This window comes from Myotis myotis, unplaced genomic scaffold (genome assembly GCF_014108235.1).
Source record: "Myotis myotis isolate mMyoMyo1 unplaced genomic scaffold, mMyoMyo1.p scaffold_m19_p_1, whole genome shotgun sequence".
Classification (NCBI taxonomy): Eukaryota; Metazoa; Chordata; class Mammalia; order Chiroptera; family Vespertilionidae; genus Myotis; species Myotis myotis.
Genome location: NW_023416313.1, coordinates 144,796,397 through 144,810,403, shown reverse-complemented (window position 1 = coordinate 144,810,403; position 14,007 = coordinate 144,796,397). Strand labels below are relative to the sequence as shown.

Genomic DNA, 14,007 nt, shown 5'->3' with positions numbered 1-14,007 from the left:
TTACAGTGGAGAGAGAGATAGTAAATAGTTATCTTAAATGTATAGGACAGGGGCCCTCAAACTACGGCCCGTGGGCCACATGCAAATACAAATATTGTATTTGTTCCCGTTTTGTTTTTTTACTTCAAAATAGGATATGTGCAGTGTGCAAAGGAATTTGTTCATAGTTTTTTTTTAAACTATAGTCCGGCCCTCTAACGGTCTGAGGGACAGTGAACTGGCCCCCTTTTTAAAAAGTTTGAGGACCCCTGGTATAGGATATTAGAGTCAATTGCTAAGGAAAAACAAGTAGCAAAGGAGAATAAGATTATAGCGGTTTGGGTTTTACATGATATGGCCACAGAAGACCTCATAGAGAAAAGTGGCATTTGAGAAAAGATATGAAGGAAATATTATTACGCTGTGGCTTCATCTGAAGCCTTGTAATTAGGAATAGGTCTTGCCAGAGATTCAACCTTTTCCCCATAGACTCAGTATGAGTAAACATGGGGAAATGCTGAAAGTATGAGTAAATATGAGGAAATGCTCAGCAGAGCAGACTTGTGGATGAGGCCTGCCAGGAGGCCCAGGGAAATGCAGATGACCCTCCTGAGACAAAAGGAATGCCTTTCATTCTCCATGTATTTTATTTCCAAGCATGATTGCAATCTTTGGCTCAGAATTTTTCAAAATATGGGTCTACTCTAGATTCAACAGATAGTCATGAGGTTAGTTTGGTAGGTAGAAACCAACAGGAAAATAAAAAAAGTAGAATAGAAAATATTTGCTGCAGCAAAGATAGGAATTATTTCAAACATATATACACATGTTCAGCTATGTGTTTGCTAGACAATGATATAAAATGTAGTTCTTACTGTGGGTCGTGGATAAAAGAGTTTGAAAAATATTGTGCTAAGTATAAGAGGACTTCTCAAATGTATCTCCTAAAAAGAGATTAAGATAATGGATGAGGCAAGAAGAAAGGAATAATAGGCTTTATCTACAGGAAAAATAAAAGTATAGGGCTAAATGAAGACAATCAAGCATCCATTTACTCCTATCTGTTGAATTAGAGATTAAAAATTATATTTAATAGTTTGTATTTCTTTTTATTTTTTGTTCTCATATATGTATGCCTGCCCTTGTACAGTTGTGTGTATTTCTGTGTATGTTTGTGGTTTACTATAGTGATTACCAGATCCTGAGGAGAAAAGATAAAGAGCCTATAAACTTATGTTCAAAATAAGTAAAGAAAGTTCTGGAAAGTACTCTACAGTTGACATGAACAGAACCCTAAGAGCTGAGATGGTGGTGGAAACTACCAAGTGGAGAAGGCTGAATCTGTAGTAGCTTCTGCAAAGAGAGAAGGAAATGTAAATGGAGCCAGTAGAGACCTTTGGAAAGGTCTAAGAGCTGAGCTATAGAAAGGCTCAAATAGCTCCACAAACTCGGGCCGCACTGGAGTTTTCTAAGATTCAGTCTTTGCCTTTCAATTAAATGTGTCTCTTCTAATTCTTCAGTTATTGATACAGATGATTCTTAAATTTATATACATAAGCATAGCATCTTGAATTCCAGCTAATATCTTCAAATGTCTGCTGAGCCATGCTTCTTTGAATATCTCTCACTATGTTTATACATATGGAGAGCTGGCAGCTTAAGCCCACTAGAGATATCTGTGAATGAGAAAATAAAGCACCTTTTGGTCTTTTCTAAAGACATAAAAAATGGAAAATCAAATTCTACGAGGTTGGGTAAAAAAAAAAAGAATATAAAAAAACTCTATAGCCTAGGTAGTGAGCTACATTAACCCACACCAGAAGGGCAGCCTGCGATAGAAGGAGCTATCTACTATACTTAGTGCAGGAGAGGAAGGAAAAGGAGAGTTTTCTAATAGAAGAAAGGAAGTCTTGTTTCTTTAATTCAATGGTGTGTGTGTGTGTGTGTGTGTGTGTGTGTGTTTTCTTTAAAGCAGTATCTAACTTTTTTATTTTGTTTCTGTGATCCCATTTTACTTATAAATTGGTGTCCTTTGGGAGAGACATGAATTACTTTTAGGTTAACAGTTTCAAAGATGTTGAAATATTCCTCATTTGCCTAGGTTTGGTCTTTCCCATTTGGATCTACTGATGCACTTCAATTCTGAGGAAATTGCACTTTTTTTATTTCCCACTGAACAGAACTTGGAATTGCATTAAACTCTCAAAGTCAGAATCTATAGAATCCTCTGATTTTTAATTTTAAACGAAATTATAATATTTATTCCTTTCTCTAGTACTTTGGTTTTCTTTCTGATTATTCAAATGCCTTAAGAAGTAGTTCAATGATACAGACATTTTATTTGAAAGTTCCTTTGATAACATGGGATATAATTCATCTGGGACAAAATATGTAAAGTCATTTAGGGAGAGAATTGCTTTCTTACAATCTCACATTTCTTGAGCTTCAATTTCCTCTTACCAATATTATTTTTGCTACCCTTGACAGAGAAAATGGAAATAAAATAAAGTTGAGTGGTATAGCTGTTTCTTTGTCATGTATTATAAAAATGTTACTCTGAAGCAACATGTTCATTTTCTCTGAAATATCTTCAAAACTCTATTTTTCATGTCTTTAGCATTTTTTTTTATAAACCTCACTATATTATGGTTATTGGTCTTTAAAAAAATCACTCATACTTCTTAGCCACTCCTAAATATTTGTCGTTGGTTAGACCCCTTTCTCCTCTCTTTTGTGCATGTTCTTTTTTATAGATGAATTCAACTACCATTTGTCCCTTTCACAGTCCAATGATTACTGTGGTCATGAAATGTGAATTATAGTCATCAATTCTGTACTTCTGGGTTATTATGGAAAAATAGGAGACAAAGACAGAGTGAGATCTTTGTTATCAAATGTGTAATTTCAATATATTTCTGAATATTTTCATCCTCAGCTTTCTTCATTAAAAAATCATTTTATATTGAAATCACATCACATGTCTTTTGCCACCTTAAAAATAAACACATGTTTTTTCATATTTTATGTAATTTTTCAACAATGCAGAGTTCGATTACAGTTTAAAGTACAACTGGATTTGGCTCATTATCCATTGAAATGGAATTAGGAAATTCTAAATGGTGAAGAAATAATACTTATATGATGGCAATGAAAGTGAATAACTACATAGGATGTAATATAGCTTAAGAAGGCCTGGGAGACTAAGAAAAATGGAGGCACATTGAAGAGTATTTAGATATATCAGCAATTATTTCCATTATACAGATAAGAAGTAAAGGCTCAAGAAATTTAGAGACTGATTTGTCCATGAAGTAGGAAAGTCTTTAAACTCTTCAGGAATTTGCTTCTGAAATTCAGCAGCCAGCCTTAGGAACGTTTTTAATTCCAAGCCATTTTCACATTTGTTTCTTTTTGTCTTCCCACATTTCCCAAGAATTTAGTCTACACATTGATTTTTCTCCAGATATCACTACATATTTTTCTTCCAGGTCTTCCCGTTAGAAGATACAGAGTTCTAGAGTCAGGACTGCAGTTAAGGGAATGGCACTTGTGTAAGACGCACAAACTTTCCAAATATTTTCTTGACTTAGAGGATCAAATGTATTGGTAAGAATATTAAGATATATAAAGCACTTTAAACACACATAAGCTGTTTTTATTGGATTATGCAGGGAATATAGGCTCTGTCTGAACCAAGTTGCTAGCATACAAAAATGCTGAAGAGGATTTTTAAACTAAAAATAAGTTTTAAATAAGGTTAAAATAAGTTTCAGAGGGCCTGAAACTTAGATTGGCTCAGGAAATCAAAATGAAAGTTATGAGAATGAAGAAAATAAAATGGAGGGGCGCCAGGATTAAGTAATATACTGATAATTAGAGTAATTGATAGATATGGGAAGTGAATAACCCTATGTTTAAAAAAAATCTACAGGTAGTTTGCCTTTTCCCTCTTTCTCTTTTTATCCTACTTTAATCTTTTTTTTTTTGTAAACAATAGCAAGTTGCTTAAGATAGAGAAAATACCAGCAAATGCACATGGAGAATAATAGAGAAAAGATAGAATGTATTTTATTTATATTACTAGAGGCCCGGTGCACAAAAATTTGTGCACTCGGGGGGGAAGGGGGTCCCTCAGCCCGGCCTGTGACCTCTCGCAGTCTGGGACCCCTCGGGAGATAACGAACTGCTGGCTTAGGCCTGCTCCCGGGTGGCAGAGGGTAGGCCCAATCCCTAGGTGCAGCCCCTGGTTGGGCTCAGAGCAGGGCCTATTGGGGAGTTGGGGCGCCGCCCCCTGTCATGCACAGAGCAGGGCAATTCGGGAGGTTGCAATGCCACCCTCAGTCACGCTCAGGGTAGGGCCGATTGGGGGGTTGGGGCACCGCCCCCTGTCACACTCAAGGCAGGGTCGATGGGGAGGTTGCGGTGCCACCCCCTGTCATGCACAGAGCAGGGCCAATCAGGGGGTTGGGGCACTGCCCCCTGTCACTCACAGATCAGGGCCCATCAGGGGGGTTGGGGCTCTGTACCCTGTCACGCACAGAGCAGGGCCAATCAGAGGGTTGGGGCACCGCCCTCTATCATCCGCAGAGCAGGGCCGATCAGGGGGTTGGGGCGCCGCCACTCTCACACTCAGGGCAGGGCTAATGGGGAGGTTATGGCTCTACCCCATCACACACAGAGCAGGGCCCGTGGGGGGGGGGGGGCGGGGTTGGGCACCGCACCCTGTCACACACAGAGCAGGGTCGATCAGGTGGTTGGGGAGCTCCCCCCTATCAGGCACAGAGCAGAGCTGATCAGGGGGTTGGGGCACCTTCCCCTGTCACGAACAGAGCAGGGTGGATAGGGAGGTTGTGGCCCCGCCCCCTGTCACCCACAGAGCCGCAGGGTGATCAGGGGGTTTGGGTGCTGCCCCCTGTCACGCTGATCCTGGTGCCAGGAGGCCTCATGGCTCCGCTGATCCCGGTGCTGGGAGGCATATTACCCTTTTACTATACAGGGTAGAGGCCTGGTGCACAGGTGGGTGCCGGCTGGTTTGCCCTGAAGGGTGTCCTGGATCAGGATGGGGGTCCCCACTGGGGTGCCTGGCCAGCCTGGGTGAGGGAATGATGGCTGTTTGCAGCTGGTCACACACCCTTCAGGGTAGGGTTCCCCACTGGGGTGCCTGGCCAGTCTGGGTGAGGGGCTGAGGGCTGTTTTCAGTCTGGGGGTGACTGAAGCTCCCAACCTCTCCTTTTTTTCTTTTTTTTTTTAATTCTGGTCCAGCTTTAGCTTTGAGGCTTGGCTCCAGCTCTTAGGCCTCCCCTGCTGAAAGTAGGTTTCTGGCCTTTGCTAACAATGTTGCAATCCTGCTGGCTGAAGCCCGGTGGACTAAAGCAGCTTTCTGGGGTTTTGTTTAGCTTCTATATTTGTTACATAGTTGCTTAGAGTTGCAGCTCAGAGGCCTGCAGCGGCAGGCGGGGAACGTTGGAGTCCTCCGTCACTGAAGCAAGGAAGCCTCATGTTAGTTTCAAGCTTCCTGGCTGCTGGCCGCCATCTTGGCTGGCAGTTAATTTGCATATTGCCCTGATTAGCCAATGGGAAGGGTTTCGGTCGTACACCAATTACCATGTTTCTCTTTTATTAGATAGGATGACTTAAATCACATAAGAATCTAAAGCTTCAGAGATAAATATGCTATACTTGAAAGGGCTGCACCTCTGAAATATTAGCTGCCATTAATTTGATTTTAAAGAGACTAGTTGTTATTCAGTTATGTCCCAATTCAAATAGTACATTTGGTATACCATTCTTTGGTCCAGAAGTTAAACTTAGTATCACATGTATGTATTACATGTATATTGTGGAACTAAGTCAAAATTATTATTTAACATCTGCTAAACATAGTGTAATAGAACTGCTATTTACAGGTTCATAAAAATGACATATATAGTTCAACAAAATGTCATACTCTTCTACATTATGGATAGACAAAAACATAAAGCCCCAAACATAGTCAATCTACTTAGATTTTAAAGCTTATTAATGTACACTTCAAACTAGTGTTATATAAGAGTTAAAATTTAGCATTAAAGAAAGTGTTCTGTTGTAAGTTTTGTCCTTGTGAAGTTCATTAAATCTCCTTAATTCATCTGTTACAAGTCTTCTAGATTAGGCAGAAATTGGCATAAAGTGCTTTAAATCATGTTCATTCACTCAAAGTAGTTTAAAATATGCTTATGTACAGTTACTAAGTATAATCAAGTATTTTTATTATAATAAGTAATTTTAAAAATTCCATTATAAATCATCTCAAAACACTCTTGCTGAAAACAGAACTTACAATGAGCTTGAAAATGTACTTCTGCTTTTCAAATCCTTAGATCTATATTTTGATTTAGGTTTTGAATCAGATCTATTTCAATAGATCAAAACTTACCCTACCGCTGCCCAAGGTTATACAGTTTAACAGATGACAGCATTTTGCACTAGTAAGCTTTACAGAGTAGAATGAAAACATGCTTGTAGTTTAATAATGTAGTAGTCTTTATGATTACATTTTCAGATGAAGAGCTGCAGCATCATGGAGTGGAAATAACACAGGGCCAGTTAGGAGACTTAAATACGAGCTCATTCATGGATTAAGTAACCTTGGGAAGTCACTTGCACTGTTTCAGGCTGTTGTTCTCCTCAGTCTAAGAGGATGATAAAATGCAACTCACAGCCCTAGCTGGTTTGGCTCAGTGGAGAGAGGGTCAGCCTGCGGACTGAAAGGTCCTGGGTTAGATTTGGTTAAGGCAGCGGTTCCCAACCTGTGGGTCGCGACCCCTTTGGGGGTAGAATGACCCTTTCACAGGGGTCGCCTAAGACCATCGGAAAACACATGTAATTACATATTGTTTTTGTGATTAATCACTATGCTTTAATTATGTTCAATTTGTAACAATGAAAATACATCCTGCATATCAGATATTTACATTACGATTCATAACAGTAGCAAAATTACAGTTATGAAGTAGCAAAGAAAATAATTTTATGGTTGGGGGTCACCACAACATGAGGAAGGGTCGCGGCATTAGTAAGGTTGAGAACCACTGGGTTAAGGGCGCATGCCCTGGTTGAGGGCTCGATCCCCAGTAGGGGGTGTGGAGCACCCGATCAATGATTCTCTCTCATAATTGATGTTTTTGTCTCTCTCTCCCTCTCTCTTCCTCTCTCTCTCTCTAAAAATCAATAAAAATACTTCAAAAATGCAACTCACAGAATCATTGAGAACAACTTTGCTTTCTACTGATTAGTCAATAAATATATTTTTTATTTTTAGAAGAAATGGAGGGTTTTATGCTTTAGTAAGCATATATCCTAAGTTATCACACAACTTTAATATTTAGCTATTTAGATCCATTTCGATGTAATTTGCACATTACACAATGGTATGATTTAGTTTCGGAAGAACTGCATTTATTTGACAGAATGACACTGATTTTATTATTTTACTTGGTGGGAGAAATGTGTATAGCTACTGTGCATATCCACAGCCAGATTTAGTACTTAAAAGAAAAATCTACAGGTTTATAGAACCTCTAAAACTTTAGATGCTTATCATTTCAGCTGAGGAGAAAAAATGTTAAGCTGGAATTTTTTTTTTTTTTACTTTGTAGCAAATCTAAGGCAGTTCAGCAACCCAGTAACTGTAAATATCTACCTTTTAGGCTGCTTGGGGGATTTGGTAGAAATTATGTGGAAAAAATCTAGCTTAGAAGTGACCTCTAGGTTTTACTTTCTTAGCTGCTAGAAGAGGATTGTATCTGAGAAGCAGTGTGTTTAAGCTCCAGGAGATTAGGGTGTGGGTATGAGCCAAGACATTGGTGGTTGCTGCTTGATGAAGTGACTTATTTGTGGAATGGGACCAACAACTGTGTTGGAAGCTAGGTGATCTCGGCCCGAGGCACTGCTATAATGGTAGACACATGCGCACGATTAACGGGAAAAACGGGCTTAACAGAGTGTTGAAGTGTTGAAGAGGGAACTCAAGGACCTTGTCCGTCTGGATCGACCTTCAGGTCGGTACTAGGCAGAGCCAAGGGTGCTACGTGCGGTTTGCCTTGGAGTGTTCCCTGGCCACAGGGAAACATGGCGGTGGTGGTTGTTTTCCTGATTTGAATCAACTCTTCCACGTGAAATGTTAGCAAAAACATCCAGCCTAGAGTTTTAAAATGTATTTAACAGTCTTGAAAATATTTAATGCTTCAAATAATTTTCACTAGCTTCTGAGATACCTTGCACTAAAAATGTCTTTCTACTGAAGTAATTTCTGAAATATTAGTTTCTACTTTTGCTTTTTGCTCCCAGGGCAACTATCCCTCAGAACCTAAACAGGTCCTTTATTTTATTTTTTTCTCTTTTTTATTTTTTTGGTTCTGAAATAACCCTTCCTGAAGACATAAACAACTTTCTTTGATGGCTAGCCAAGACTCTGTCCTGCCACAGATCTCTCCTCCTACTCTTTCATTTCTTACCCCAAGGAGCAGTAAACATGAATTCTGACCCACCAATGCAACCCCAGAACTGAGAAGATATACACTGCAGCTAAACAGTAGGTAGAAATAAAAACACTGCCTCAACTCGATGCTATTAAATGTGCTGGGAAGACAGTCTCCAAGACAAAGGATAAATAACCTACATAATGAAGAATTAGTTAGCAGTGTTATGTAAATATTGTAGCAGCATCAATGAGGAGGTAAGCAGAAGTATTTTAAGACACTGTATTATACAATACCCTGTGCACTGTTTCCCGGTGATAAGGTTTTTAAAGCATCTTTATAAGCTCTTCTTCTCTGTTGTGACAGGATTATTTTTGCACCTTTGGAAAGCAACTGAAAAAGGAAGCTTGGAAAAAGTGCTTCCTAACAAAGCAGCTTAAACTGTAAGAAAGAACTGATTCAAGATACAAGAATGGATTTAAGATAGAAGACTAAAACATAGGTATAAATGATATCCTCTTTGTTTTTGGCTTTTTTGCAATGCTGTATATTCTTGTCAGTTCAGTGAAATGTTAAAATGGCAAAGGATGAAAATGTTTTTGATTATTGCACAGAATTTTAGATAGTCACTGCATCCAGAAACAACACATGTAATGGGTAAAGTTGGGTGAGTGGATAATGTACAAATTATCCAAAAGGAAATGTTTTAGCTACTGGTGTCAATAAATTGTCCTCTGCCCCACTACATTTCAAAAAATATTGACAATACATTTTCTCCTTGCTCCACCCTTTAAAACCTCAGTATTAGAATGATAAATATTTTGTAACAACTTCAGAGTGTTGACTCTTGATTGGACAATGATGCACAAATTACTGAAATTCACAAATTCTAAATCTTAGACACTTAAGAAATGTTAATATTTTGATTTAGTGAAATGGTAAGAGGTATGTAGTGGAAAAAAAAAGAAGAAATGGAAATGTCTTAGATAATTAAAAAAAACTGAATAATTAGGTGTAATTAATCAACCCCTCTATACAACCAACCCTTGATTGTCTAGCTATGTTATCATTTGTAGACTCTCTACAGAAAGAGAATGTTAAATTGAAGAATACCTTCTTCCCCGTATTCTCCCTGATGTTATTAGTTGTATGAGATAGATTTTTTTTCCATTTTTTTAATCCTCAGCTGAGGCTATGTGGTGTGTGTGTGTTTAGAGAGAAATTGATTTTAGAGAGAAAGGGAGAGAGAAAAAGAAACATCGATGTGAGAGAGAAACTTCGATTGGTTGCCTCCTGTACATTCTCCAACCGTGGATCAAATCCACAACCTAGGTACATGTCCTGACTAGGAATTGAAACCAAACCTTCTGGTATATGGGATGATGCTCCAACCAACTGAGCCGCCCGGACAGGGATGTATGAGAAATATTTTAGTCAAGAGGCCACCAGAGCAGGAATGTGTCTGGGAACAAAAGCTAGAAACCCAAAAGTACTTAATGAAAGTAGTTATAAACACACATATGAGAAAAATTGTCAGGTTGAAAGCTGGTCAAAAGGAGAGTGAGTCAAAATATAGAAATGCAGGCCCAGCCTAGAATCTAGGAGTTGTATCCAGATAACCAAAGGAGTTGAGCATCCCTGGCTAGGTAGCTCAGTTGGTTGGATCATTGTCCCAAAACACCAAAGTTGCAGGTTTGATTTCTGATAAGGGTACATACAAGTATGTATAAAAAAGTGGAACAACAAATTGATCTCTCTCTCTCTCTCTCTCTCTCTCTCTCTCTCTCTCTCTCTCTCTCTCTCTCTTCCCCCCTCTCCCCCTCTCCCTCTCTCTCCCTCCCTCCCTCTCTTCCTTTATCTCTGCCTTCTTCTCTCTCTCTCTCAAAATCATTCAATAAAAAAAAGTAGTTGAACTGGGGACAGATGAGAGCAGAATGTATTTAGAGTGGCAATTAGGTGTCCAAAAATTAAACAAATCTCTGGGGGCCTAGGAGAATAAGGTCAAGGTCAAGGGCTTATGGAAAAAAAGTATTCCTTCATATTGGAAGGGAAACTGCTTCAGATGTTATTTATAATCCCAGACCCAAGAGCTGCTGAATTCAAATCAGTGTATGCATGGTCAAGTCAGTCTCTCAGTGTGTGCTTCCTTCCAGTTGATTGCAGTTGGTCTTATTTCTCTTATTCCATTGTGATTAAGAACACCTGAAAAGACTGTACACAATAAGGGGCATTAGCCTTCTAAAACCTGCAGTTTTCCCTCACCAAACTGTTTATCAAACCTAATTACAGTGTAAATAAGTGAATAGTTAATGCATTGCAGGAGCATCAGGAGGGAAAGAGATTGGTGGATATTTGTGAGCTGGGCTAGAGGTAGCATAGTTAGAACCCAAGATGCCACTGAGCTGTCTTGAGTTTATACTTATACTGAGTTAGTATATGGAAATGAAACTGAACAAGATCAATTTGTTTTCCTGAATTATGAATTAGGATTCAGGAGACATTTAGGATAAGCACTGTTCCTCAAATCTTTGGGAAATCATTGAATTTGAGTTGAATTTTACTTTACAACTTCTCTTGTTCACTGGGATCTACTAGTAATTGAACAGAGCAGACACTAACAGAAGCCTGTTGCAGTCAACATTTTTATGAAAGAAAAGACTCCAGAGAACTCAATCTGAAAAGGGCCACTCTAAAGAATTTGAGGTTTTTGTTAAATCTAAATATTTTCCATAATATTGAGTTTTTAAATGTCGACACAGGTGAAGAATGTTAATTGATATGGGCAAACTTCCAAACCTCTAACAGCGGTTCTCAACCTGTGGGTTGCGACCCCTTTGGGAGTCGAACGACCCTTTCAGAGGAGTCGCCTAAGACCATCAGAAAACACATATATAATTACATATTGTTTACAGTAGCAAAATTACAGTTATGAACTAGCAACAAAAATAATTTTATGGTTGGGGCCACCACAACATGAGGAACTGTATTAAAGGGTCGCGGCATTAGGAAGGTTGAGAACCACTGCTCTAGTACATCCAATTGTGGAAAAAAAAATTAAAAATCTAAATTAGCTGGTGTGCTTCAGTGGTTGAGTGTTGACCTAGAAACCAGGAAGTCATGGTTCCATTCTTGGTCAGCGCACATGCCTGGGTTGCTGGCTTGATCCCCATTAGCGTGCAAGAGACAGCCAATCAATGATTCTTTCTCATCATTGTTTCTATCTCTCTATTCCTCTCCCTTCCACTCTGAAATCAATAATAAATTTTTTTTAAATAAAAAAATAGAAACTTAAATTATCTAAGGAATGGATGAATGGTCACTATGTTTAATTTTAGGTTACATCTCAAAATAAGATAAAACCATTTTGTCTTATTTTATTTACATGAAGACTTTTTACAATACAATTTACTGTTAATACTTTGAATTTTAACTCATGGTCACTTGTCATGTAAACCAATCGTTCAAAGCTGTACAGATTAATTATAGCCTCAAAGTGAAAGAATTTCTTTTTAAATCTAAACAGGCAAGTGCAGAATGAACCTCATCTTGACAGGAGAGTATAGTTAATAGTAAAGGAAAATGCCAGCCATATTTAGTTTTCAAGAAAATGCTTCCTGGAGTACTCAGTGTCATTTGATTGGCTAACCTACTCTACATTTTCATTTTCAGATTCCAGAAATAACTTCTGGATTTCCCAATAGATATGTCATTTTAATGCTGGGACTTCTGCTTTTAAAACAACATTATTCTTTGGTAAATATATTAATCAAAATTAGCTAAATTAAATGTATTAGTCAAACTGTTGTCTTCTCAATTTTCCTCCCTATTCTTTTCCAATATATCTGCTCTCTTCATTTGGGGGCACTTTCCCTTCTATGTAAATGAGGTTATAACAGAGGCCCCACAGATTGTGGCCTAGAGATGGATACCTGTTGCTAGTAAAGTCAATCATATTAATTCATTGGGATTTTATGTAGAAATTATTGGAAATTATTCATCTCGGGTGTAGCTGATCCAGGATTTGTGAGTCTAGAGTCAACTGTAGGCCATACCCATCTCTCACTACTTGGAAGGATCAAATCTTCAATAGGAAAAAATGAGGAAAAAAAATGCTAAATGAGCAAAGATGAGGAGAGCAAACGAAAGAGTGGGAGAGAGAGGGAGGGAAAAAGAAGTCATTAAGGTGAGGGACACAGGAAGGAAGAACAGGTGCCAGGAGCCGGTCTATCCTTGCTGTTTCAAGGGACCTGGCATATATGGCATACTGTTTTTAATATGTTTGCTCACCTTCTTGGCACTATGTGTTTTAACCAAGGTCTCTGAGAAAGGTTGTTTCCCCAGGTAGGGATTTTCCCCTGAAGTTAGGGAGGGAATAAAACCCCTTAACTAAGTGCCAGGTGGGTAATTAATCACTTTAACTACGAACAATCATGCTTAAACTACATAATCTTTACTCCCTGGAATGGAGATAAGAAACGCCCTAACCTTTGGAATAGAGATTGATAGGATTGGAATCAACTGGTATAAATACAGATGTAACAAGACAACAGGACACAGAACCTAGACACAGAACCTACACAGAACCTAGAGACAGAAGAACTTCACTGGAGAGAACATGGCAAAAGATCCTGGATAGAACCAAGAGACAGAACCTAGAGACAGAACCTAGCGAGAGAACCTGGCTGAAGAACCTAGAGACAGAACCCGGCTACAGAACCTGGATAGAACATGGCGAGAGGACCTGGCTGAAGAACCTAGAGACAGAACCCGGCTATAGAACCTGGATAGAACATGGCAAGAGAACCTGACTAGAACCTGGTGACTGAACCTGGCTGGAGATCCTGAACAGAACTTGGCTGGAGATCCTGGCTAGGCTGCTGATCAACTGAACGCTGTCTCCGTGTCATTCCTTCTTCACCGACTCTGTCCACACCTTTGGGGACCCCTGGACCTGCTGGGGTTGGACCCCAGCAAACAGGGAGACATAATTCAGTATCTGGATTTACCCCAGTTCTTTGCAGGAAACAGTACAAGTCTCCTGATCTCTTTTATTTTCCTTGAATTAATTTGATTTTCTGTTCTGTCATTTGAAATCAAAAGTATCCCAACTAATATACTGTTTCAAATAGTTTTTTTCCCCCTGATATGAAGTATGCCAACTTTTCAAGTTTTTGGCATTTAGTTGAAATACTCCTAAGTGAACTGGTTGGCTTAACTTTAAGGCCTGTGCTTTTCAGAAATTAATTTAAATGGATAGTAATATTCCAACTTTGACTCCTTTAAGGTCTTTATTATGAAAGTTTTAGAAATGAACCCATCTAAATACATGAAATCAATTATCTCCATTTTAATGATGTCTATGGTCTCAAAAATTCTTTTAAGGATTTGTTTTAGCACTGAACATTGCAAAGAATAAATTAAAAACTGTATATGTTTATGATTTTGAATACAGTGTTATTGTAAAAAAAACTATCTATCCTAAAAATCCAAACTGTCTACCCTATGTTGCACCTCAATTCAAATTTTTATTACTTAAATGTGCTTTTGAAAACATATGTATGTGTGTGCA

General features: G+C 38.6%; 1 long non-coding RNA gene across 1 annotated transcript; it reads left to right on the top strand.

Moving 5' to 3' along the window:
* The first annotated feature begins 3,471 nt into the window (after nucleotides 1–3,471).
* Nucleotides 3,472–9,119, top strand: LOC118663603. The gene is made up of 3 exons (XR_004970100.1): nucleotides 3,472–3,585; nucleotides 8,397–8,695; nucleotides 8,805–9,119. It is a non-coding gene; the product is annotated as an uncharacterized LOC118663603 (long non-coding RNA).
* Nucleotides 9,120–14,007: the final 4,888 nt, after the last annotated feature.